Source organism: Sturnus vulgaris, chromosome 10 (assembly GCF_052056855.1).
Source record: "Sturnus vulgaris isolate bStuVul1 chromosome 10, bStuVul1.hap1, whole genome shotgun sequence".
Classification (NCBI taxonomy): domain Eukaryota; kingdom Metazoa; phylum Chordata; class Aves; order Passeriformes; family Sturnidae; genus Sturnus; species Sturnus vulgaris.
The window spans coordinates 22661995-22688625 of NC_142252.1; the positions used below are offsets into that span (position 1 = coordinate 22661995).

The 26631-nt window shown below is 38.7% G+C and overlaps 1 long non-coding RNA gene across 1 annotated transcript in view; it reads left to right on the top strand.

Moving 5' to 3' along the window:
• The window catches only part of LOC148222707 (uncharacterized), a 50076-nt gene extending 35833 nt beyond the window's left edge, over positions 1-14243 (top strand). The window contains exon 7 of the long non-coding RNA XR_015805789.1: positions 12131-14243. This is a non-coding gene — a long non-coding RNA (uncharacterized LOC148222707). The remainder of the gene's footprint in view (positions 1-12130) is intronic.
• Positions 14244-26631: the final 12388 nt, after the last annotated feature.

Below are 26631 nucleotides of genomic sequence, written 5' to 3' on the forward strand. Positions count from 1 at the left end.
TTTACTTATTTGCTGTTGTATTCTGTAGCAAATATGCTAGAAACTTTCTTGCTGTGCTCAGACACTTAGAAAAAGGAATCTCAAATCTTCTAAAATATTAATTTAAAATCAAACTTATGTTTAAACTCTTTATATTTTCTTCTTTAACTTTCCATGGTTTTTGAGAGCAGCCTCTTTTCCCTTTATTTCTTCACCCATCGTCATTCCAAAAATTCAAGGTGCAAGAGTTGGAGAAAAAAAATCCAATGAAAAAAATCTTCCTATCAGTGAAAGGTAAAGGTTCCTAAATATTACAATCATATTGCAAGTCACCTTCTAGGCAAGCTACAATAATTTTGTTAATTAAGACTTGTAATTTTTAAAGACATCCCACTGATAGGATCAGGTAGTGACTCCACTTAGCTCAGATATCTCAATATATTCCTGGTTTCAGGTTTATAATTATGCTGGAAAATGCAATAACATCCTGGTGCATGATAGATTCTGTTCTCTGTTAGAAATTCAATATTCTTCAATAGCATTCATTTTTTACAGCCCTTTGCAAGGGAAGAGGGTGATGAAACCAACAATCTCCTGCTTTTTCTGCCTTCTTAATTCTTAATGCTTGAGGCAAAATAGTTCTAAAATTACCTTGTAGATGCTTTCTAAAATCCTCTCTCACATTTGTTTTCCGCTCAAATCATACTTTTATTACTGTGAAATAAATAAATACATTCACATTATGCATATAACTCCTCAATTTCCTTTGAAGTATTTCTTACAGGCAAAGAAGCTTTGATAGGGAATGTCTAAATGTTTACAGATTTTCACCAGAGCCACTCTGGAATGTTATCATGTTATTGTCTCATACTGGTGGCTTTGTTCAGGGTTTTTTGGTTTGGTTTGTTTAATAAATATTAATTCATATGATCACAGAATGGTTTGGTTTTGAAGGGACTTTAGAGTCCATCTCATTCTACCCCTGTGTCCTGGTTTAGGACACCTTCCACTGGACCAGGTTATTCCAAGCCCTGTCCAATTCTTGGTGATTTATTTTGGGATGTGAGACAATACTTTTTACTAGATCAGTTAATTAGTTTATTCTTCAGTCTGAAGAGCAGTGATATAATAAATCATTAAAGCAGATTTAGTGCATCTGTGACTTGGTGCACGTGGGAGAGGGAAGAAATCTCTTCCAAATCCTTGCTGTTCTTCTGGCCAGTGCCTGATTTCACTGTTCATCCACCTGGCCTTGGAGACTCAGTCCATAAATTCCTTGAATTATTCGGTGCCCAGGGCCAGGCTGGATGAGGCTTGGAGCAGCCTGGGACAGTGGAAGGTGTCCCCATGGCAGGGCTGGAACTGGATGAGCTTTAATGTCCCTTCCAACCCAACCCATCCTGGCATTCTCTGAGTTATTTTCAGCTGTTCCTCCTCTGGAATTCCTACCCCCTCCACATGTGAAACTGGGGGGGAGTTACCCCCTGAAATGCACGACAGAGCTGCTGTGAGAACAAGATGAGGACAGGAAAAGCCACACAGGGGAGCTTGTTGTGGAAAGAAAAAAAAAAAAACCAAAACTATTTCCAGTGAAAGCTGCAACATCTCCTGCAAAAGGGGGAGAGCTCTGCCTGATCCAGACTCCAGATTTCTGCCACCACCACCTGGGCAGCTTCAGGCAGACTCGATTATCTCTGCACTGCACTGTGGCAGTCTTTGCACTGTGTTTTATTATCTTTTGCTCCAGGGTTTCCATCGGCTTTGGTAGGGATTAAATCAGCTCCTTGCTGTTTCCCTTTGTGTGTTGAGTCAGGATCAGGCTGGGCTTGGTTACACCCCACTGGCTCCATCCACATCCTTCACTCAACATCTCCCTAATAATGGAGCTCCTCTTAGACACTCACTTTTAAATCAAAATAAATAATAACCCCTCAGCTGTCCCTTTTGGAAGGAACTTCTCATTAATATTTGTTCTTATGCAGGAGATGTTTGCTCCATAAAGACAGCTGACATTTAAAATTCAATCAATTACAATCTTGCTTCAGATTTGGTGCTAACAGAACCGAGCACGAGCAGTGTGGAATGGTTAAATTATAAAACAATTAGGAATAATAGCTGCTTTAGGTCATAATATTGTTAAATAAAATTAAGCTCTGAATTAATTGTTTCAGATGTTTCGAACTGACAACTGTTTCAAGTCAGACTTCAACAGGTTTTCAGCTCAAATTTTACCCATTAAGAATAGGGGGGTTTTTTACATAAGAAGAATTAATTTTATCTGAGTATTTTACCTGTGATTCTTTTGTACTTTTTAAGACAAAAATATTCTGACTGAGACCCAGCATAATGTCAAATACATAAGAGTAAAATTATGTAACATGAAGTGAGAATCGCTTAAATGAAAAGAAGAAACTAAATTATTATCATGCAATTACATTAGAAAACGAATTTAGAAACAAAACCTCAATGCCTGATTGTTAAACTTTGAAAATGCATTTGTGAATAGCAGGGAACTGCTATTATTTCGTGTATCTGAGCCAAGATATTCTGTGACAGAAGAAGAAAAACTGGGATTTCTTTCCCCTTTTTCTTTTTTCCCACAGCCAGGACACACAAAGCAACCAGAGTGTTTTATTAAATGCTGCATCTTTAAAAAATAGTGTTTGTACAGTGAAACCATGCTGACTGTTATCCCAGCCATCTCTTGGGAGCAAAGCAATAAGAGAAGGAGATAAGAACATTAAATTGAATGAATCCTGTAGTTAAAGGTTTTGTAAACTCCCTTACTTTACAGGTTGTTACGAGCTCCAGAGACTGTCACCACCTAGGTCAAGGCAAGACAACTTTTACTGGAAATCATTTGTTTTTCTTTCCACAAAAATGTTTATTCCTTCCACAGAAGTGTTCTGATTTCTTCCCCAAATGTCAAGAAACTTTTCGACTTGTTGATTTCTTTTAATTCTTTTTTTATTACCAATTAAATGCAATTTTTATTGTTTTCCTCCCTCTCCCTGGCAAAGCTCAGTTTTACCAGTTTGCCAAAAGAGTTAAGATTTTTTTTTTTCCTCCTTTTTTTTAGTACTTTATCTTCTATGCTTCTTTTAGAGCTGATAAACCTGAATTGGGGTAGACTAACCAAGCTGAGTCACAATTTGAATTCAGGGTATTTATCATGATTAATGAAGAAGAAGAAGAAGAAGAAGAAGAAGAAGAAGAAGAAGAAGAAGAAGAAGAAGAAATCATAAAAGTAATAACAACGACAACAAAGACAATAATAATAAAATTAATAAAAGTAGTAGTAGTAATAATAACAATAACAATAATAAAGAAATAATTTAATTTGGCAACCCCTTTGCCTTTCACTGTAGGGACATTTCCATTGAACTTTATCCCAATGAAGTCCTGCTGGAGGTCTTGGAATGTGTCATAACAACACAGGGCAAATGTCGATGTTTTGAAAGTGTTTGACAACAATTGAATTATAATTTTAACAGGCCTGCCCATCCCTCTTGCAGTGAGATGTGACCTCTGAACAGCCCTTGCAGTCAGCCCTGACTTGTCCCCCCCTTCAGAGCCCTCACATTTTGATATAATGAGGTGCCAGTCTCATCAATTTAAAATCTTGTGCATCAACATCTCTGGGAGATGCTGAAGGCCTTTGAAATTCTCTCCCTGTGACCTTAAGAACAATCCTGTGCTTCTGCGTCTCCAGGGCTCCTGGGGACTCCCAGGAACCAGAGGGCAGAAATTCTCCTGTGACATAAATACTCAGCCCACGGGCTGGCAGAGGTGTGTGACCTCCTCAGGTCCTGCCACAGCAGGTGGCACCTGCAGGAAAGCTCTTCAGGAGGAAAATTGCATAATGAGGGGAAGGGGAGGGGGAGAGAAGAAAGTTTTTGCATAATTACCCCGAAGGAGAACAATCAGCTCATGGGGTGAGAGGCAGGATTTGGGTTTCAGCCAAAGGAGGAGCTGTGGTGCACTGGGATGTTGTGTCTCCTCTCAGGAAGGTCATCCCTCATTTCTTTAATGTTCCTCTGCCACAAACAGCTGCAGTGGGAAAAGCACCTGGAAAAGCTGCTCTGCTGGCAGGGGCTCCCTCCTCTCCCCCCATTCGTGTGTAACTCATGCAGAAATCTCTGGGAGCAAAGCTGGGACTGAGCTGGAGAGATTGAAGTGGAAGGATCCTTTTACAAGGAAAAGAGGTATTAAAAAAAAAAAAGGAAAATGGCCAAAGGGTTACCATTCTCCAGCTTTTTGTCTTTCCTCCTGAAACAACTCGTCTGGCTGATGTTTCTTGCCTGTTTTTCCCAGATCTGAGGCTCCTGTTAATAAATACAAATTTACATCTGCCTCTGAACAGATCAGGAACATTTCCTCTTAGAGAGAGTCTCGCTAAGAGACTCTCACCCTTTTCAGGATAAGGGAAAGCCTTGTCTTCCCTGTAATAAATCATATGCAGGCTCCAGGCAGACACTAAAATATGTGCAAGGCATTGGACATGTCTTGTCCAATTTGTGTTAAAATTTAGAGACAAAAGCTACCTGGGCAGAGCCTGCACTGGGCCAGGCTTGAGATGGACTTTTGAAAGCCTTGCTGGAAGCAGGATTTAACAGAGCACAGATTTCACATAAAGTATTGATCTCACATCTTTGTAACTTGGACTTTTACTATCTTTAATCAACCTAAAGCCCATGTAGTTATTTTTCTTCTGTGATTTGACAAGCAGGCTAACATTAAGGTAGAAGTGTTATTAATACTGCAAGATGAGCTGAATGTACTGCATGCCATTGGAGGGAAAGGTGGCCAAAAAAAATGAAAAGGTGAAATTGTGGGAACTGCAAGTACAGTTTATTGTGATGGCTGCAGCAAAGAAAATCCAGGGAGCAGCTGAAATTGTTCATGGTGAGTATTATCCAGAAACAAATCTCAGGCACTCAGCTGTTGCCACTTGCACAAAATAGGTGATAAAGTGAAATATGAGGAGCCACAGAGCCATCAGCCTCCTGTCCAAAGCCCAGAACGTGGCTTTCACCAAAGTAAATGGCCCAATATATTAATGGGGTTTAGTCAGCCAAAGGAACCTGTGGACTCTCACTCAGGTTCTCCAGTCACTTTTATGTGAAGAGTGAAATAGTGTTTTCAAAAGTTTGAAAGAGACATATCTTGGCAATCCCTGGAAATGGCTTCTCTGCTAAGCTGGGCTGTGATTTATATGAATTAGTATCAGTCTGGCTCGGCTGTGAAATTAAATACTTCTAGTCCCAAGATGTCCAGGTAACTTTTATTCTTAATTTTCTTTTGATAGGTGTAGTGAGTACATTTAAAAGTGGAACAGTCATTCGAATTTTTCACAGAAAATACAGCTATGGATTTTTCTCTCCCTTAGTCCTTGGTGCTTTTTTTTTTTTTCCTTTTCATGTAATAAAAGCAGACTTCTTCCTCTTTCCATCAAACCTGCTGTATATCTGCCTTCCTGAGGAACTGGGCCAGTCCTGCTCTTCCACTTGTGAGTATTCCAAGATTCTTGTAGAAAGAAAAATTTCAGCAGATACATATTTAATAACAACTTCTACTCAGTTTATCATGTCTGGCTGTGTGAGAGTTGGGGGGGTTTTGTTCTTTTTTTTTTTTAATTTTTTTATTGTGGTTGGTTTGAAGGGGGGGTTAGGAGGGAATTCAGTGAAGAAACAACAGATACTATTAGGAAATAATGAATTCTCTATGAGGATAAAATGGTGCAATTTTTAATAGTCACATCATTTACAAACCCACTACTGTAGATTTCTCAGAGCAAGGAGATAGAACTGAAATTGTGTCTGTACCACATTGCAGAGACCCAGTGCTGTGGTGCAGGGGTTCTGTTCAGCAGCACGATTTGATTTAGGAGCTGCAATGTTTTAAAAGTGAAAAGGATGAATTTTGTGTTGCTGGGGGATATCAGGGTGTTAATTTATCATTAGCTCTGACTCTCATTGGCATATCCATAACTTTGGGGACTGTGAGAGAAAGCAGCAGTAAAACCCCCTGGGTTTGGCACTGAGACCACCTGAGACAAAACAATTAAAGAGCAGCACCCCTCCAATATTTCACAGAACTATTGTTTTAATATCAATATTGTCAAACCAATGTCACATCAATGTCACATCACTCCAGATGAACTCTGACATTCTGAGATATTCCAATTTTCCAAACCTGCAGTGGGTGGAAACTCCTTCCCAAGTCCTTGAAAGGATGATCTCTTGTTTGGAAGAGCAGTCACCAAGTTCAGGTTGTAGATTTAATTTCTATTTTATTTCAACTGTGGATGCAGTGCAAGGGTTTTCCATGTAGGTTTTCACGTAGTGGTTTCAAAGCCAGACATCATTGTAGATAGTTTGGGGTTTATTACCTTACAAATTAAACTTTGTGAAGCTACACTTCAATCCTTTTATTCATTTGGATGACAAAATGCAGGGCACAAAGGAAGTGCAAGAAGTCAGTGATTTGTCCTCTTGGCCCATGGCAAGATCAGCTCTCCTGAGATATTTCTGAGGAATGTTTATTGAATCTCAGTCCCTGAATATTTACACTGGGATCTCTGTGCATTTTACAGGGGAGAGACTCATCCAGCACCTCCCTCAGAGTACAACAAAGAGCAGCTGCTCCTGGCTGCACAAAGCTCTTACCAGAGCTGACTTTTTGGAGGTGTACAAGACACCCAGAAATGTAGGTGACGTCGCAGTACTCCTAATACAAACTTCAAAATATATTTTCTATAAATACTCCCCATCACCAGGAGCATTTACACTCATTTTTTGCAGCCCTGCAATACATGAGTGGAAAATGACTGATGGGTGTATTTTCATCCATCTGAAATGCAGCAGAAGCTTTTCATGTGGCTGAAGCCACTGATGCCAACAGGGCCATGGGATGGGAGCTCACCTCATGAATCACTGCTGCTCCTTCCTCCAAGGGTCTGGCAGCCTTGCAAGGTTTCCTTGCAGAAATTGTGCTTTTTGTGGGATCTCAGTGCTGGGGAACATCAATAATCATATGTCAGGCTCCCAGTGTCTCCCCCTCGTAAGGCACGAGTGTTTGGACACTGTGGAAGTTTGTAACAATCCATCAGCTCTGGTTGGGCACACAAGTGTGTATTAAACTCCCATTCTGTGTTTGCTCAATTTGCCAGCTTCAGGCTGGAGGGAGGAACCCGTTAGGAAGCACCTGGAAGAGCTGTCTGGTAAATGGGATAATTTGTTACCTGGCAGAGAGAGGGGAAAGGGAGGTTTATGGTGCAGAGTTCTATCAATAAGTGCTTCGGTTTCAATCACAAGTGCATTGCTTTTTTATTTCTCCACATAAAGTGATAATGAAGAATGATGACCTCATGTCTAGACCTAAGCTTTTAACTTTGTTGCAGCTCTGGGGGCTTTAATGTTTTTCAAAAAGCAATCAATCAAGTGCCAAAACCTGTCTGGCTAATTACCTCTGAGACTTTCGAAAACTCTCCACTCTTTTCTCTGAGAAATGTAGTATTTATAAATTGCTTTGTGGAAGCACAAACCAGGTTATGGCCTCTTCTCCTCTCCACCTTGCTTTGCTTCTGCTCTGTGCTTAATGGAAGTGCTAATGTTGTGAATCTCAGCTGCTGACAGCGTTTCTGTCTGAGATCACCATCCCTGTTTCCTCCTGGAAAAAAACATATTTATCTCCTGAGATGGGAATATCTCAGTTGTGAGAATTTGGGGGAGGGAATCTGAGAAATGCACCTGATGAACACCCAGTCACCCAAAGGTTTGGTGCCACCCAGACCCAGTGAAATGCACAGCAAAAAGGGTTACTTGACTAAAGCTGAAATTTCTTTTCACTCTTTATTAACCTGGAGGTATTTCAAATACAATAGTAGATAATCAAGGTTAAAGAAAGGAGAGGAAAAAAGGGAAAAAAGCAGAAATGGATTTCTGGAAGTTCAATTTCCTGCTTCAGGCAGGGCAAACCTCAGTCCTACAATGGGGACATCGAGGCTCTCTTTGCCAATCCATTCCAATTCTTGATCACTGCCCCAGTGAGGAGATTTTTCCTTCTCTCTCTCTCTACCTGCTCAATATCTCTCTGCAGCTGGGCAGCACAGACCAGCAGAGCAAAGACCTCAGTAAAAACAAGATGCTGGGTTTGGTCCAGGTACTTGAACTGTTCTTTTTTTTTTTTCCTTCTTTCTCTAATACTTCTAGACACTTTTACATCAGAGAGAGAATATTTGCAAATGTTCCAACCCCAAATGGCAAGGAGGTTAGAAATTAATCTTTAAAGTCCCTTCCAACCCAGAGTATTTTATGAAATGCTTCTATTTTGACCAAAATTAAAATATATAATTTAAAAAAAAAATAAACTTTTCTGTAAGCGTTGCCTTTAGTAGAACAGATTAAATGTCAAACTCAACATTTCAGTCTTGAGGTGCTGCTCACACTTGTGAAAACCCAGCCAGGAGCACCAGTTATGAGAAACTCAGAGAAATAATCTTCAAAGGCAGAAACAAAGCTAAGATCTCTGAGTTCTCTGCCAAACAGAAAAATAATTTGAAATTTCAGGATATTCGAAGAAGGAAGCAATCCATCCATTTTTATAGAGCAGCTGTTTCTCCTGTTTGGGTTTTAAAAATTCAGCTGTGACCTCCTGGGCTGTACAACTGCATCACCTGTATTGAAAGCACAGGGATATTTACTGCACTGAGCTCTTCAAGCTGAATTTTTGTCTAATCCTTCAGAGGCTGAACATTAAACAGATCACAGGATAATTCACATTCAGATGGACCCAAGGAGGATATTTAGTCCAAACTCTTGCTTAGAATAATTAGTCTGCACATTTTCTTATCATTCTGTATATAAGTGGGAAAATTTGAATATTTTTCCTTTATATTTTTCTCAAACTCAAGATTGCACTGCCTGAACACTTCTGAAATAATGGGTGTGAAAAAAGCCCTGAGCTTTTTAATTAATACATTTAATACGTGTGGTGCTTTCTACGTCAATGAAACTTCAAATGATGAAGAGTTTGAAGTTTGTCATTAATTTCAATACAATGAAGTAGATGCGCAGTTTGTAATCACATGAACTAATTTTTTTCTCCCAATAAACTGAAGTATAACTCCAATATTCTTCGAGCATCAACAAAATCAGGGAATGATTGCAACTGGCATTTATAACAAGCACTAGTTATGGTTGATGTATGAGATAATTATAATGCTTTGCAGGAAAATCTAATAAATCCCAGAACAGTAACTCTGTAAAACCTATTTTTATGGAAATTAGGGTGTGAATATCGCATCTATTACAGCAAGAGGCTGCACAGGCAATTCTGACAGCCTCAATCTGCAGCAGTGTCCACTCCTGAAAGGTAATTGTGTCTGAAGTTTTGCACGGAGGAAATAACTGTGTTCCATTTCCTGAAATGAGGGGCTTAATATTAAAATATGAAAATCTTCATAATTTGCACAGCTTGATGAACTTCTAAAGAGGCACAGCTGCTCTGACACAGAGGTTGGGAGCCTGAACAAATACTGGGGGATGGCGTTTAATATTTTGGCAATAAATAATGCACCAAGATTTGGAGTTAAACTCCTCATATATGGAGCATCCCAGGAGCAACCAAGGTTTGTAGGGATATTTGTATTAGATATGAGTTCTACTGAGCAACAACATTTATTTTTTATTCTTTTTTTTGTTTGTTTTTGTTTTATTCTTTTGTTTCTTTGTTTTTTTTAATTTTGGTGGGGTTTTTTGTTTTGGGGTTTTTTTTGTTGTTTTTTTGGTTTTTTGTTTTGTTTTTTTTCCTTTTCTGTAGATTTACTCTTGGTTTTGGTTGGTTGGTTGACTGGCTTTTTTGTTTGTTTGGGTTTTTTGTTTGGTTGGTTGTTTTTCGTTTGTTTTGGTTTTTTTTAAGAGGTTCATAAACTGGAGTTACTCCTGGTTTACACAGCCCAAGGATGGAAACCTTGTTCTCAGCCTTCCATTTACAGTCCTTTAACTTTTATGGATATGAAAGGCAGAAGACAGAATATCCTCCAGAGAGCTGACAGACAATTGTGAGAATAACCTGTCATTCCTAATCTTGCTTTTAAAGTGTTTCTTGAATGCTTCAGGTCCTTTTTTTTTTTTTTTTACCTCTTCAAGTTTTCATCTCTGAAAGATGATAGAAAGTTATTAATATGACTTTATGCTTGTCTGAGCTCCCCAAGGACAGGCTTTCAGGATTAGATATCCAAGATAGGCATCCATAATCCATTTGGCATCAGCTGGGGCTGCATTTGCACATTTGCAGGAGTTATCACCAGTTGGTTACTGGATGCTGATGCCTAATTCCAAACACTGCAGCAAATGGGTCTGGAAAACATCTGAGTTCTCAAAAAGTCACATAAACACGAACTTAACCTCAGAGAAAAAGTTCCTCTGAAAGCCACAGAATGAGGGAATTGCTGAGGGACTGCCTGGGGTCAGAGCTGATTTGGAAATTTAGAAGCAGATGATGTGGATTAGGTAAATCTCAGTCTTGAGAATGGTCAGTGAGCTGCTATTTTAGTTACAAATTATAATTTTTATCACCAATATGTTTGGAGTGTTTGGAGTTCTAAAATAAAGATGAGTAGGAAATATGCTGCCAGGAAAAACACTGGCAGGCAGAAAAATTTCTTTCAGCAGAAACAAGAAACTAGAAACAAGCTTCACCTCCACTCTCCACTAATATTTCAGTTTGATCCCAATTGAACAGCTTGCAATTTGTATTCTTCTTTAAAAAAATCTTTAATTCAGTCATCTCATAACATTTCTCACACCGTTGACTCAGATGCCCAATCTCACTGACACGCAGCAAAACTTTGGTCCTAACAAAGAAACAGAATAATTAAAAATAATGTGGAATTTTAATAAATCTACAGGTGAGATCCTCAGTTTCTGACTTGGTGAAGCTGACACAAAACTTCCCTCAGGTCTGCAAGGTATTAATTCCCTTTGAGCCATTCTCTAAGCCTTTTGTTAGAGCTGCTCTTCTGTACCTGCTTCTTTGAGAAAAGCCATTTCCCTGTAGAATAAAGAATTTCCAAACGGGAAGAGATATGAATCTTTGAGGAGCCAAGTGACTACCACATGAAAAGAAGATAATGGGATCTATTTTATCTGGATTGAGAAGCATCTGCCAAGTGCATCTCAGAGGAGCTGTCTGTTAGGAAGAGTTTAGAATAGATTGTTTACCCCATTAAATATCAGCAGAAACTCTGCTTTTGCATTGATTTCCTCTATCTTTACTCTCAGCTGGGAAAGCACAAAAAGGTTTTAGAGAGAAACAAGAAAATATTATGGAGTCATGGAACAACTAGAGTAAAAATTAGACATGGATTTTATTGCATCAAGTTCTTTGCTGTCCTGTGTTTATATCTCCTGGACACAGTGTCTGTAATCTAAGAGAAGGATTAGGGTCTAGATAAAAACCCTGCTCTTACTTCTGGGAATTCTTTTCTCAGTAAGTTTGAAATCCAGCCCATGAATAAAGCCCATGGCTTTATCCAAGGAGAGAAATATAGACCCAGACTTCCTTCTGGGTTTGAGTGGGATTTTTATTTCTCTTATTTCTTTGGCTTTATCCAAGGAGAGAAATACAAACCCAGACTTCATTTTGGGTATTTTAATTTCTTTGGTTTGGGTTTGGTGTGGGTTTTTTGGCTAATAGCCTAGATCCCCACTCTCAAAAATGTGAACATCTATTATGAGATAGATCATTCAAATTAATCACAAGCTTAATCACCTTGATAAACTGAGGTCTTAGATGATAGCAGGAACTCCTGAGAGCATGTGAGAAGAAATTAAAGTGTTCCAAAGAGCAATATCTTGGTGTTAGCTGAACATCTGCATGGAAAATACTGATGAGAGCCTGGCAAAAGAAACTCTGTTTCTTCCAGTTTAATTTCTTCATTAGAGTTTTAATTTATTGCAATTCAAAGCGTTTAACTCTTTTCTTTTCTTTAAGAACCTTTTTCAAAGTTCACAGAAGCACTACAGAATGAAAGCAGGTTGGTGGGTGCTATAGCATACATTATCTCAAAGATATTATTTTAGCATGAAGAGCTTTTAAAACTTAATCAGCTCACCAGCACGCATTCCTAATTGATCTCTTTCTCTAGGACTGCTACATTTTCTTGACCTTTTAATAACTGATGGCTTTAGAGGAAAGACTGTTCAAAGAACTTCTAAAAAGTCAAAAGAAGAGCTGAGGTGTATTTGCAAGACACACCTGAAGCAAATCGTGGCCTTGGGAAGTTCTGATTTCCTTGCTCTTCCCACGTGCTGCAGTAACTGCTGCAGGACCAGAAGATGGAGATTGGGACCAGCTGGATTCTTCTGTGGTTGAGGAACCTCTCTTGGGAGATGTCAGTCACCTGCTGACCCCTCTACACGTGGGTTTTTACTCTAAATACTTTAAAAGAGAAAATAATAAACTCTGTGTCTATTCTGAGTTTAGATATCTGTGGCTGCTAAACAGGAAAAAATAAATGATAAAATGTTTTTCCTTACCAGTAACATCTCAGGGTGCCCAGATTTGCTGTGGCTGCCCCTGGATCCCTGGCAGTGCCCAAGGCCAGGCTGGACAGGGCTTGGAGCAGCCTGGGACAGTGGGAGGTGTCCCTGCCATGAGATGATCTTTAATGTCCCTTCTAACCCACACCATCCTGGGGATCTATGATTCCACATCTCACCCAACCTGGAAAAACCTACTTGTCCTCTCAAAGCTTCTCCCCCCTGTTTCCTGTGAGGATTTTGGATTGCTGTGACATTAACCACACACAATGAATTCATTCTGGTGTTGAAATACACTCACAACGCTGGAGTCATTTATTTTGACAACACAGCCATCACAAAGCAACAGGGCGTGTAAATTCCCTGCTCCAAGGGCAGTCGGGATTGAGTGTTTGACTTCCCCTCTGGAAATGGAGCTGAATAAAACACCCAAAATGTGACAGTTTTATCAGCTTAAGTGAAGAAGTGGTTTCAGGAGTACTGAGAACTCAATGAGAGCTTTTAGGATGATCCTTTTAGAAACTGCTAAACCAATTAAGCCAATAAACATGGTTCATTTTTAAATTGTTTGGTTCACCTTTGCCCAAGCATTCTACACATGTGGGCTTGGTGTACCTGAATCCCAGCTAGAAAAACGATTCCACTTCTGCCCACAGTTTCCAGTTCCTTGGTGCACACAAACCTCTGGCATGGGTTTGGAGATTCAAATTCAGACCCACGGTGCAGAGTAAAACTCTAATAATTTCTTAGGGATGCACTAAAACTTTGAGGAATTTGTGGTAGTAAGGAAAAAATGAGACCCTCATCCAAAAAACTTGGCTGCTCGGTGGTTTGTCCATGAAATTCCCACAGAAATTCCTCTTTTTCCTGATGGATTTCAGGCCCCCTCACTCTGCAAAGTCTCTGCCAGTTGATATCTGAAAGACAGACTCATATTCATCAATTACTTCACTGGAAAAAAGCCTTGTTAACTTGTTGAAGAGCCTTCAAAAATGAACTTCAAAAGTTTTACAAGCCAAATTTTTCCAAACCCCAGTGTATAAAAGGCCTTAGGCATTAAAGACATGGCAATGGTTCCACCAAAGCCGGGTTGTGTTTTCTCTTATATCAAATAGCATGGCTAATTATTTCATTTGAAAAGCACTTCCTTTTGATGAGATTTCCTCAGAACAAAAGTTTCCTTAAGTACCATCATTTGTATACATAATACATCTTAGGAGGAATGTCAGCTCACGAAGGGATGGAGGCAACTGCAGCTTCCTCCCCTCATTATGCAGGAGCAGAGAGTGGGAGATGCTGAGAAATGAAACGGAATTGGAAATCACTCCCCAACTCTGGCCTAGATTTTGTGCTCTTCAACACAAAATCCCTTCCTCGTGCATCTGTGCATTGTGTGGTGCCCACTTTGATACCCTTCCCTCTTTAAAGGCACGAAATCTCCTCTTCCATTGAAGTCCAGGGCAAAACTTCTGCTGGTTCAGTGGGAGAACAAAGCCCACGATTCCCTCTCCCCCACGGAACACACACTGGGATTATTTGCCATATTGGCAGTTCAAAAGCATTGTTCAGAAGACAGACTATTCAGATTTTTTGAAGTGAAAAGTTTTCAAGAGAGTTCAGTCATGAATTATATAACTGAGGAAATTGTCTATGGAAAGCTAATTTTGAATCGCTAAAGAATTTTAATTCCTTTTCTTCTTTTTTTTTTTTTTTTTTTTTTTTTTTTTTTTTTTTTTTTTGAAGTGGCCAAATGTTCATGGGTTTGTATGAATTTATTTTTAGCTCTTTGTTCCCTTCTGACCTGTCTGACCACTGGTCTGGTAAAGATTTGCAGCATTTTTCACGTTACAAAAAAGAAAAGACAATTTCCTCTCAAATTTACGTGTTGGTAGCAAGGACATGCTAATAAAGTTTTCAGTTTTGTCATGAAGTTCTTGTGGGGAATTCTGTGGAAATCTGTGCTTTTAAAACCAGGCTGCCTCCATTTGACTAATTTCAATTATCTGTGTGTGCAATCTCTTTCCTTTAAAATCTCTGTACATCACACTCAGAGTTAGGTTGTGACAACAACAATGATTTGCTCACTTTTTCTGATTCAGGTACCAGTCATGTCATCATCCATCAGACCACTGAAAAAGGAAAAAACGGAATTTCTCCTGGAGTTAACTCATTGATGTTGTGTATATATCTCTTATTCACTTCAGGTTTTTTATTCAGAAGTTTCCCATTTGTTCAATATTTATACTTGATCAATCTCTGACATCTTAGACCATGCCTTGATTTGCAGACATGAGCTGTCTCTCTCCCCTCAAACACCCCCTCTAATCTTTCATTATTCAGGCCCATAAAAAATAAATGTTAGGATTGCAGAGTAAATAATTTGTGACTATAAAAATAAATAAATAACTGCTTTCAGCAATCTTGCCTCTAATCAAAAAATCCATTTTAGTCGAAGTAGGGTTGATTAAATTCATTTAACACAAAAGGGCAGATGCTCGAAGGATTTAATACTGTTCACACAGAAACGACTTGAATATTGCAAGTAATAATTGGATAAAGAAACTTTAGATGTTCTACACTTGTGAAAGGTCATTAAGAGAGAAGTGATCCACAGGCAGTGGGCAGGAACAGCTGGCAGGTCACATCCTGACCCTTGAGGGCAATCAGGCTCCAGAAAGAACTTCTTGTTTCCTTTGCATGACCAGGGGGCATAAATTCACCTTTATTGCAGGACAAATTCCACTCTCTGTGCTATCAAGGAAAAGCAATGTAAAGAGTAGAAAAAAATTGTGTTTCCAGATGGGTTTGGTTTGAAGGAAAAGTGATTTTTTTTTTCCTTTTTAATTCAACTCTGTTGCTTTATCCCATTTTTCCCTGCAAAGGTTTATCTCACTGAAGAAATTAAAAGCCTACCTTTCTTTTGATTATGATAAAGGAATACAATATCTGAACAGTCATACTATGGAAAAAAATCCATTTGCTGGTGTAAATTTGTATAATTTAGGACAAGTATTACTGTTTTTTTTAAATTTACTTCCCTTCTGACAACTGTAGTCAGAAAATGACGTAAATTTCATTTATAAACTTCAGCCTAAATTTTAAACTTTCATTCTGAATGAAAATCTGCAAGAACAGAAATTTCAGGTTGAATCTTCTGGAAGAGACCCACTAAATGCAGAAAGGGATGAATAAGAAGCTGATAACTTTTGTAAAGATCTTTGCAGAATACAACTGTGGTCGGAAAATATATATATAATTATAATAGTTCATGATTGCCTGAACTTCTGCAAACCTTGGTGCTAAATTATTTCCTGGTGAGTTTTTTCTAAGAACCACTTGGGTTTATACATGGCCTGAACCTTTTTCCATCTGCTAGCCTTATATATTTTACCTATATGTTATATTTGCTATCTTTATATTGACTCTGATAAGCCAAATTACTGTAAATGAAGAAAAATTAGAAGCTGGTTAAGTTCAGCACATTAACAGTTTAAAGAGCTCAACCAGATAAAGGAAGAATGAAAATTAATTCAAACCATTAGGCAGACATTTTCTTGATTATTAATAAAAGACTTTATTTTTCTAATTGAGCATCTGGCTTTTCCAAAGAAAAATGTCAGCTGAAGCAGATGAGGGAGGGGTTGAGTGTGATCTTTGTCACTTAACCACACAGAGCAGGTGCTCGGGCTCTGTTTTGATATTCTTGATTTTAACACCCACCAGTAGATTTTGTCAGATGGTTCATTGTGTACATTTGGGGTATTTCCCCTCGTTTTTCACCTTCTCCTCACGGTTAGAAGCATGTTTCTGGTAGGAGCAGCTTGTAAGGAAAAAAGAGCAGCCCAAGAGATCTTTGAGGAGCCACTGGGTCCTTTGTGACAGATGTCAACGTATCAGTGACAGCTAAAGAGCAAATCTGTGCTCTGGCACCAGCAATGAGCCAAGGCTTAGCAGATTACCTGCAACAGCTTAATTTGTTAAACTATTTTGTAGCAGTTTTATTTTCACAGTGTGGGGATGGAGGTAACCCTGAAGGAGAAGGAAAAAAGCTCCATCCAAGTGCCCGTTTGCTGCTGAAAACCTCATCAACAGGCAGCAGCAGCAGCAGCAGCAGCAGCAGCAGCAGTTGTTAATGTGACTCGTGTGTCCGTGTGACACCAGGTTCAATTTATTGTAATGGAGTTAGAAATATTTTACTGAACAGAATTTTAAAAATGTAATTGCGTGACAGAAAGCAAATTTAATCACGAGCAGCAGCAGCTCAAGAGCCCTTTGCAGTTTTTCAAACAGAGCAACGAGACAGAAAAGGCTGTCAATTTGATCTTTATTACGATAAGGATTTATAATGGGACTCGCACTCCTGAGTGTTTCCTTGAATTAGCAGGTTTCCCAAAGCATCCAGTACCTGGCTGAAATAAAAGTAAGTTCTGCAAAGAAGTTTGAAATAAAGTGTTGAAAAGTCTTTTCAACAAGAAAAAGGAGAAGTTTTAATGCTGTTCCCTTTGTACCACCAACAAATGTGGTGCCTGTGCTTGGGAGACAGAGGAGAAGATTCAGCCCTTCCTTGATTTCTACAGAATTCCAGCTTTGCTTTTTCCAACAATATAACCCTGCTTGCATTCCAGTGGGAGGCAGATGAGACATCTCTAGGACATGAGGAAGATGATAAAACTCTTTGTGGGGGTGTCACCTCTCAGATTTTGGGATGTGCTGCTGCCTGGACCCACCTGGCGCTGCTGCCCCGAGCAGGCGAAAGAGCATCTCATTATTTTCCCTTAATTGATCAATTAAGTCTGTGGCTGTTTTGTACAACCAGAGAGGCAGAAAGAAGCCAGAATATAAAGACAACTCCCTGGAAGTGCCCAGGGCCAGGCTGGATGGGGTTTGGAGCAGCCTGGGACAGTGGAAGGTGTTCCTGCCCATGGCAGGGGTGGGATGGGATGAACTTTGAGGTTCCTTCCAACCCAAACCATCCCATGACCCCGGGATTCTGGGATCTTGGCTTTATAAAAACACCTGGTGCCTCTTCTCTTCCAACCCAAACCATCCCATGACCCCGGGATTCTGGGATCTTGGCTTTATAAAAGCACCTGGTGCCTCTTCTCACCCAGCTCTGCTCAAGTCCAGTTTGCACAACTCAGCTCACTCTTTGGATATCTTTTACAGCAGACAAAGCGAGGCATTTTATCAGTTCCCTTCTTCCCAAGTAATTTAATCTTGTTTGCATGAGAACCATCTGAATTTACAGACAAATAAACCTTGAGAGAAGATTCATAAGATTCTGTGTGTCTTTCAAGTTCCATTGATGCCAAACTTCAATAACAAAATTTGGAATAGCACTCCGTGTAGAAGAATGAACGCTGGTATTCTCATGGAAATTTCAAGCTGATTAGCATAAGTGGTTTTAATGATATTAATGGAAACTATATTAAATAAAGTGGTGTTGTTATCTGTGTTCTGTGCAGAAGTTCCTTGGTTTTGAATGTAATTTTGTGTAAATTCAGAATGTTGTCAGATTCCCCCACAGCAGACACTTGGGCAGATCCTCTCTTTACTCCTGCAATATTTTTCAGTACTATTTCTAAATATCCAACCTCAAAAAATGCCTCTCTGGACCAGCTGTATCAATTCGAGATGAGTATTTTATAATTAATTTCATTCTTGATTTGTTTCAAAGCACTAAGGAGCAAGTTGCATGATTTATCTTGTGTTTCTGGGAGATTCAATATAAAATTTTAAGAGACAACATTTGTTACTAGTGAAGTACAGCTTGGAAACATCTGCTTTTTATCATTTTTATCCCCGTTTATCACCTTGATCAATTTTCTCATTAGACAACAAACATAAGAATGAACTTGATTTCAAGTTCTGACATAAAAATGGTCAATGACTGACAGCCTTAATGCCTGCATTGTAAAATAAACATTCTGGGTTATTTATCATTTTGTTGCATATAGGAAGAAATTAATCACTGCATGGAGCAACAGAAAAAGTCCAAGTTTCACCCCTGAGCTCTGAGCAACAAATTGTTTTAACCAGATTAATAATAACTATGAGTCATGGCATGAGCCTGAGAGTTTCATGTCACCCTTTAATCACACGTGGGTTGTTAAACTCAGCCTGGTTATGACTCAGTTTAGCCCTGGTTCATTATTTATCCTGCAAGGATAACACCAACCAGACAGAGCAGTGAGAGGAGAGAGCTCCAGCTCATTTCTGCTCTCTTCTATCTTCCAGCCTTCATTTCAACTGCCCTTTTTAGTAACAAGGATCTTCTACTTTCCTCAAAGCAAAATTTGCCCATGATTCCAAACAGAGTCAGTAAATCCCAGCCTAAATGGGTAAAATACCAGGAGTGTGACTCAATTAAATATTTAAATGAATTTATATATAAAGATATAAATTTTTATATATTTATATATATTTAAATTTATATATATATATAAATAAATGTTTTGGGAGAGAGTCTGAAAAACTGTAGGGGTGAATATCAGATTTATATTTGATAGTGAAAAAAATGGCAAAAAATTACTGATCTCTTTGTATGTGAAGCAAATATCAACAGCAGTAAAACAATGAGTCAACCAGGTGAATGAGAGGTGATGGGTAGGGAGTAACTAACAGAGACAAAGCTTTATTAATTCAAGTTTCTAGGCATTTAAATAGCTTTGTTAAGTAGAATGGAAAATTAATTAAAACCTGCAAACAGTCATGACATGTAACTCCATTCAAACTGAAAACAGGGTGAGTGAATCTGATGTTCTGGGGGGAAAAAAAAAAAGAAGAGGCAAAAGTTCAATACTAAACAGGCAAAAATCAAGTAGAAAATTAATGTTTTTCAGACTCGTGAGTATTCCCTTCAGAGATGCCTTGTGTAGCTTCTCTCACTCTCTATCTAATGGCTTCATCACAAAAGAATAATATTCCCTTTTTCTTAGTTTTCTGCTTCATTTGCTGATCATGTCCAACAAGGCAAGCGGTGAAAAAACTGAACATGGAACTGTAAGTTTGAACATTCTGAGGAAAATTTTCAGAGCAGGAGAGGCACATTTGTTCTTGAAATTAAAATTCTTCCTTGCACATAGTCCCATAGGCACTTTTGTCTTAGATTTAACAGTTTTGAACAGGGGATTTTTGTCATCTGCTGTCTTAAAATACTTCATGTCTGTCTAAATACAGAGTGTGTTACATTAAAAGGTGCCAGAGATACTGAGGAAGGTTTGTATGGCAGTTATTTCACATATAACCAGAATTTCATGTAATGCATATATGTAAATTGATTTAATACTTTCATAATATAATTTATTATCCTTAAATTAGATGCTCGTTATAAATTATCTTATAATGTGTCCAATATTGTATTATATTTATTACAGTGTGAAACTGGAAAATATAAATATAAATGTATGTTTCTATATTTATATAAATAAATACATATATATAAGCCCCATAGTATAGAATGAAAATAAACTATTATAGAAAGAATTATAGAATAAACAACTATAGAAAGAAAATAAACTATTTACATGAATAGTTCCCCTGCCCAGGAATATATTCTATATATTCCATATTTTGGAAAGGCTTGGGAGAGCTTTTATACCACAGACCACATTGAAGCTCAAGGAATATCTATTTCCTTTTATCTCCTGATACTCACATGGACAGTTGGCTGAAAAATACAGTTTACAGGACATTTTTTTCTTCTTAGGGCTGATTTTTAAACTCTATTTCTAGGAATGGATTGGCCCAGCTTGGATTTGAACCATTTTAATTAATTCTAGGAAGAAGAGAAAATCTGTTCTGGAAAGCCAAATTGCCTGGGAAGGCAGTTCTAAAAGCCTGAAAAAATCCAGAGTGTGAATATCAAATTTATTTTGCATTCTAAGTGATACAATTTTGTGTGAGTCTGGTGGGAAACACTGATGGTCCAATTCTGCTCCCTTTTTCTGACAAATCAGCCCATTCCAGCCAGCAGGAGCATTCCACATGAGCAGATAAATGCTGCCTCTGAGTAAGTGGGACAGAAAAGGCCCTGAGTGGCTCCACGAATAAACTGATTTAAAAAGCAGTTAGTGAGAGGCCAGGAGAAGTGGGCCAGAGAAATCCCATATTTCCAGCTAGAAATGGGCCAGACCTTGAGCTCAGAGGTCTGGAAATTCTCTCACAACACATGCTTAAAAAAACATTCTGCATTTTTCACGAAATCTTAATTAATTTATGGCTAAGCTCAACACCAGATTCCCTTTCCCCAAGTTTGTTTTGCTGAACAGTCCCACGCAGGTATAGAAAGAAATATTTAAGAAAAAATAAATATTTAAGATAAAGAAATATTGAAATGTGTTTACTTTAATTAAGATTATTTTACATATTTGTGTCTAAAGTTCTCTAAGATATAGCCAGGAAAAAACGGATTGACACTGCTATGGGTGCTTGATGAAGGAGCTGGTGGAAATTAAATTAATCTGGAAAAAAATATACATTGGATGAGAACTTGGCTTTTGTTCAAAGTTATGACAAAAAGCCCCAGGGGAGGTACTGGAAAATGTTTCACATGAATATATTTTGAAGCCTTGCAGTTCAACCACTGATGTGTGGTTTCAGGGGGTTTTAGGTTTGTTTTTAAATTGGGCTGGCTTGTGATCCCAAGTCATGTTTGTGATAATCAGAGGGGAAATGGTTTCCATCAGACAAGGGACATCAGCCTCCTTTTCCTGTGGGAATAAGGAAAGGAACTATTTGAGCCTTGGTGGGGGTGGCTGAGCATTATTCTGATTTTCAAACAGCTCCTTCAATGCTTTAACCCCCATCCACCTCCTGGAAAAACAGTGGGAGCTGCTGGAGAAGCAGAGCTGCTTCCTTCCCTGTTTTGTGTTTTCCTCCCTGAATATTTTCCTTTAGGTTGTTCACACATTCAGCAAACACTACAAGTTTCAAGAAGTTCGGGTTCAGAAGGATTTCTTTTTCTGAGCTTAGAATCCCAAGGATAGAGTCTATTTTTTTTTTTTTTTTAAATAAGCCTACTTTCTTTGGAGTTGGGTTAGCTGGGTTTCCTAAAAGGATATGAACTCCTCTTTGGTTTAATATTGATAGGTAGTTTTATAGTACAGAATTTAATATCAGGATGGCTGCTGAGAGTTTGAGAGGAAAGAGAAGGCAATGTAGTACATCCTTTTGGACATGGGGAAACCTTCTGGGAGAGCCTGGGAAATGGAAACCATTGATCCCATTTGTCTGTGATTAATAGGCCAGTGAGGAGCTGCTGTTTTGGGCTGACTTTCTGACCACTGGGACAATATTTTCCATTGAAGATGAACATTTAGCCACAGGCTGAAGTCTCCCAGTGCATTTCCTGATGTTCTGTAGACAAGCACTTTGTTTTTAAGCTGAAGATCAATTGCACTTTAATAACAGCAATGGCTGATTCTAATCTCATTCCTACAATTGCATTTGCATTTGGATTTGCATTGCCATTTGCATTTGCAGGGAAATGCAATTGCATTTCTTTCGGTGGCCTGCCAGGAAAAATCTATGGCTGAAATTTGTGGCAAAAAAATCCACTGTGGATAATTCACTTGGTGATCCCAGAGGCTGTTCCTCAATTGGAACCATCATCAGTAGATTATAATTTCCCTGAAAGTACTCACCATTAGGCTGAACTATGGTGAGTTGTTTTCCTTTGTGGATTAACTGTCAGCAATTAACTGCATGCCTGATCCTGGATATTTAGCGTTTGAGGGGTGTTAATTTGTGGTGAAAAGCTTTTGCTGAGTGCTTCCTTCTGGGCAGGTCTCACAGGGGTGAGCTGGAAGGTGGTGTCAAGAGGAGAAAAGTTTATTAAAGAAATCCAGGACTTTGTGAGTTAGGAAGATTTTTTTTTTCCCCCATCTGCTATCCCAAATATTCTTTTAGAATAGCAAAAGTGAAGTGCTGCTCTGACAATGTTTACTTGTGGTAGTGTGGTTGTGTTGAAATCACCTCCCTTGGCACCTGCTTCTGTGGTCAGGCTTTGCTCAGTCCTAACAGAAATAGTTCTCAGAGTCCTAACATTCTATTTTATTATCCAGTGCTAACATTTAAAATTCTATGCCAAAAATAATTCAGTTTTATCTTTCACTTAGGATTTAGTTGAATTCTGGTCAACCTGTGCCCAGCTGAATTCTCTGCTGATATCACAACTTAGGTTTATCAGATGCTGTGAAATAAATGGTGCCTTGTAAAAGGTTTGATGCTGTTGTCTCCAGCTCTTCCATTCCCTGGCTGGACATTGCTCTATGTACAGACAATGCTTGGGAAAGGTTTCCATCAGCTGGGGCTGTCTGAGAAACCAGAGTGAGAGCAGCATGCTTAATTCCTCTGCCTACATCAACCCTCTTTTAGCTCTTCTGTAGCTCATTTAACCAATTTCTATTATGGTTTGTCCCAGGTAGCAATGGAATTGGATTTCATTGCCTGAAGAATCTCCAAACTCCTAGAAAATCATCTTTATCGTCTTTTAATATAAGAATAATATATAAGCAAATGTAATAATACATAATTATAGATGATTCTGTATAAAAAACATGTAAGTTTTGTATTTTGCTAAATCTTCTACTTTACAGTTATAAATGTATAATCTTATTGCACATATATCTATGTTTATATATACAGATATGACAAAAATGCATAGGAATTTCTTCAAAACTGAAAACCCAAAAAAAAAGAAAATGTCTGTAGGGTAAAGCTCCACTATTCTGATTGCAGTAAAAAAGATAGGCTGGAATATTTATAAATTCTTCACAGACACTACATAACAGAGTTATTCTGCAGAGACCAAGGGCTAAATGGAGAAAGGTGAAAAGAGATGGAAGACACTTTAATTGAATGTAGGTCTGTCAAAATTCTTCCTCAAATGTTGGATGAAAAATGACTGCCTAAACCTCTTAATTAATCAGTTCTGGAACAAAAAAATAGCGTGTCAGGCACAATTTCAGATTTTGCAGTACTTGATGGGCTTGAGTTAATTGTAAATTTATTGCCCAAATAAACCTGGGAGGGAGATGACCTGGAAATAATCCACGTGTAGGAAACAAGAGGTGACAATTAAAGTCCTCTCAATGCAGGTCTGTGTTTCTTGGGAATGTACAACACTGATCACAGAGGGAAAATATAACCCACACAACACCTTCAGACTGCATTAACACTGCCCTGGATCAAAGGTTTTCTGGGAGTAAATTCCTTGCTTTTGATGAAGTTCCACCACAGACAGGTTCAGCTCAGTGTGTTTCATTTCCATGGCAAGTGTTGAGCTGGGGAAGGGTGTTTGAGCTCATAATTGGCACACCAATGTATGGCAGAGAAATAAATATGCTATTAATTAGGAGCTAAATATTGACACACGGTGAGATTAAATTATATCAAAACATTCAATGTAACTTGCTAAATGCACTATTAAGCATCCAAATATTTTGTGTACGGAATTGTAATTATGTGCTTGGATTCTGTACTAATTATGTGGCAAGAGAAAAGAAGATTTTCCCAAACATTGGAGGCTGACCTGTCTTTACCCTGGCGGGACTCAATGACAAAATAGAACTGAGCAGGATTTTGTTTTGTCCTGGTTAACATGGATCATAACAGGAATTTTTACAGCACATGCAGATGTTCCTGAAAAGGTAACTCCACAAAAGAAACATGTGAGGAAGGTGGAAAGGCAGATTGTAATTTCTCACACAAGACCCAGACCTTCACAACAAGTGACATGAGAGTTTGCAGCACTCTGAGGACTTCAGGAATGCTCAAAAGCTGAGAAAACAGAAGGGAATATGAATTATTAGTGCATGTCATTGGTTTTCCTGGCTCACATGGTGTTTCCAGAATTATTCCAACTTCAGAGCCATCAGCACTAACAGAATGTATTGATTTCAATCCTTATCTCAGCTTGAGATTCATGAAACGCTGAAAAATATGTGTGGAGGTTTTAAAATTTTATTTTAAAATGCAAATGCTTTAATATGCACAAAAACAACCATAGATTTTGACATATGGGATTTTCTTTTGTGCTTTTGGAGGATTGTTCTGTTGTGCTTGTTTTGTTTTTTTCTTTTGTATTTGTTTTGCTTTGTTTTGTTCATTTGTTTGTCATTGTGTGGTTAGGGCTTTTGTGTGTGTGTGGGTTGCTTATGTTGCTTTCTTTTGGGTTTTTTTGTTTGTTTTTCCTGGGAAACACTAATGAGATAGTCTAACGTTTTGGGGTTTTTTCAGGGATCTCAAACTTTGGCTCTTGTTCAGGGTATATTCTGCTCCCAGCAGCTGAAAAGTAGTGCCATTAGGGCATAAATATGTATAGGTTGTTAGTATAATCACATTAGTGCCTCAAGTTCTACCCATGGAGCTGCAGTAACAAAAAAACCTTGTAATTTAAACACATTTTTATAGTAATAACTGTTATGGTGGATACCAAAGCAATACTGTGTTAAAATCTCTCTCTGTGCCATTATCATAGCCACAGGTCTGTGCAAATATGGGCCTTGAAATACCTTTTAATAACTACTTTAAAATACTTCCACTTACAGATGATGATTATGCACATAAAATAAATAATTGGTCGTGCATGCATGGGAAGATGAAAATAATTAGGATAAATAAAATAACTTACACAACAAGGGTAGACATAAGATTATGGCTGGTCCATTAAAGTCTGTGAATATCTGCCCATTGACTTCAATTAGCTCTGAATTAGGCACTTAACCAGCAGGAAGCAAATGGAATATTCTATTTGATTATCCTGGTCAATGAGCAATGAATGCACAAAAATAACTGTCCACAGATCCCGCCGGAATCGGCCTCTCGAAACTAAGCCAAAGAACTGCAACTTTTCACAATGTTATTCTTATTTTTTCCTGCCCAAAGCATTCTGGGTGTTTCAGTGGTAAAGAAGAGCCAATTTCTCTGTTTGTGATGAATTTAGTGCAGTTTCAAGGTTGCAGAAGAACAGGAGGCCACTAGAGCATGGCGTTATGGAAAATTCATTTTAAGGAGATATTTTTTTGGTGGTTTCAAGTAAATTTTTTTCCCCCCAAAAAAGGCCAGAAGATGTGCTGAATGCTCAGGAGTACAACCAGCTCCTGCTTCAAGTGGAAGGGGAGGTGAGGGACTCCCAGCCCTGCAGGGAGGTGGCCCCAGTGCTGGCCATGCTGGCAAACCCAGCAGAGCCCAGCACAAACCATGGGCTGAGACAGGCAAGGGCTGGCTAATAAAACACAGCCATTCACCAGATGTTCTAAAAGTGGGGTGGGGGTTGATGGAGGGATTCCAGAATCTTCCAGGTTGGGTCAAGGTGGCCTCTTGGGCAGGTCCCTGAGTGGCCACTTGGCTGTGCCCAGGGCCAGTGGTGGGTGCCAAGACATGAATTCACCCAGATTTCTCCCTGCTGCTGCCCCAGGGCAGCTCTCCACAATAAATCAGGGGCCTTCAGGCTGATGGAGAGGCTCATCCCCTGCCCACTGGGCTGTTCTTGTTCTGTATTTCTTCTCAGACTAATTCTTTGCTAATTTCTCTGCCTCTTACCCTCTTCTGAAGTGGTTTTGTTTACCGAGCAGTTTGGACACCTCTGGGGCTGAAAAATATGACCAATTACTTTGTGCTGCTCTCTGCAGGTCTCTAGAAGGAGGGAAAATATTAATTGCTGCAAGCAAACCATATTTTTTTTGGCCTTGCTTAATCCAAAGTTGATCCAAACCATAAATTTTTGGTCGTGGTTTAGAGAAATATGTTTTTGAGGCCAGCTGGAAGGAGCAATGCTGAAGAACCTCTCTGTTTTCCACCTCTGAGGATATCAGAGGGTATCAGAAATGGCTCCCAAGGAACATTTACAACAAAATAAAAAAGAAAAGAATCTCAGTAATCCTTCACCAAATCAGCGTTAAATCTAATTTCACTAAAGGAAAATGTACAACATGGTAATTAAATTGGAAGAGAAGCTTGCTCACTAAAAGTGAAGATATTGCACAGCTTTTTTGATAGAATTGCAAGAACAAATGAGCCATCATTTGCTACATCTCAAATATTAAGTACAAAACACAGAGAACTGGACAGTTTTAAATTAGGTTATGCCTTAAAGGCTGTAGCA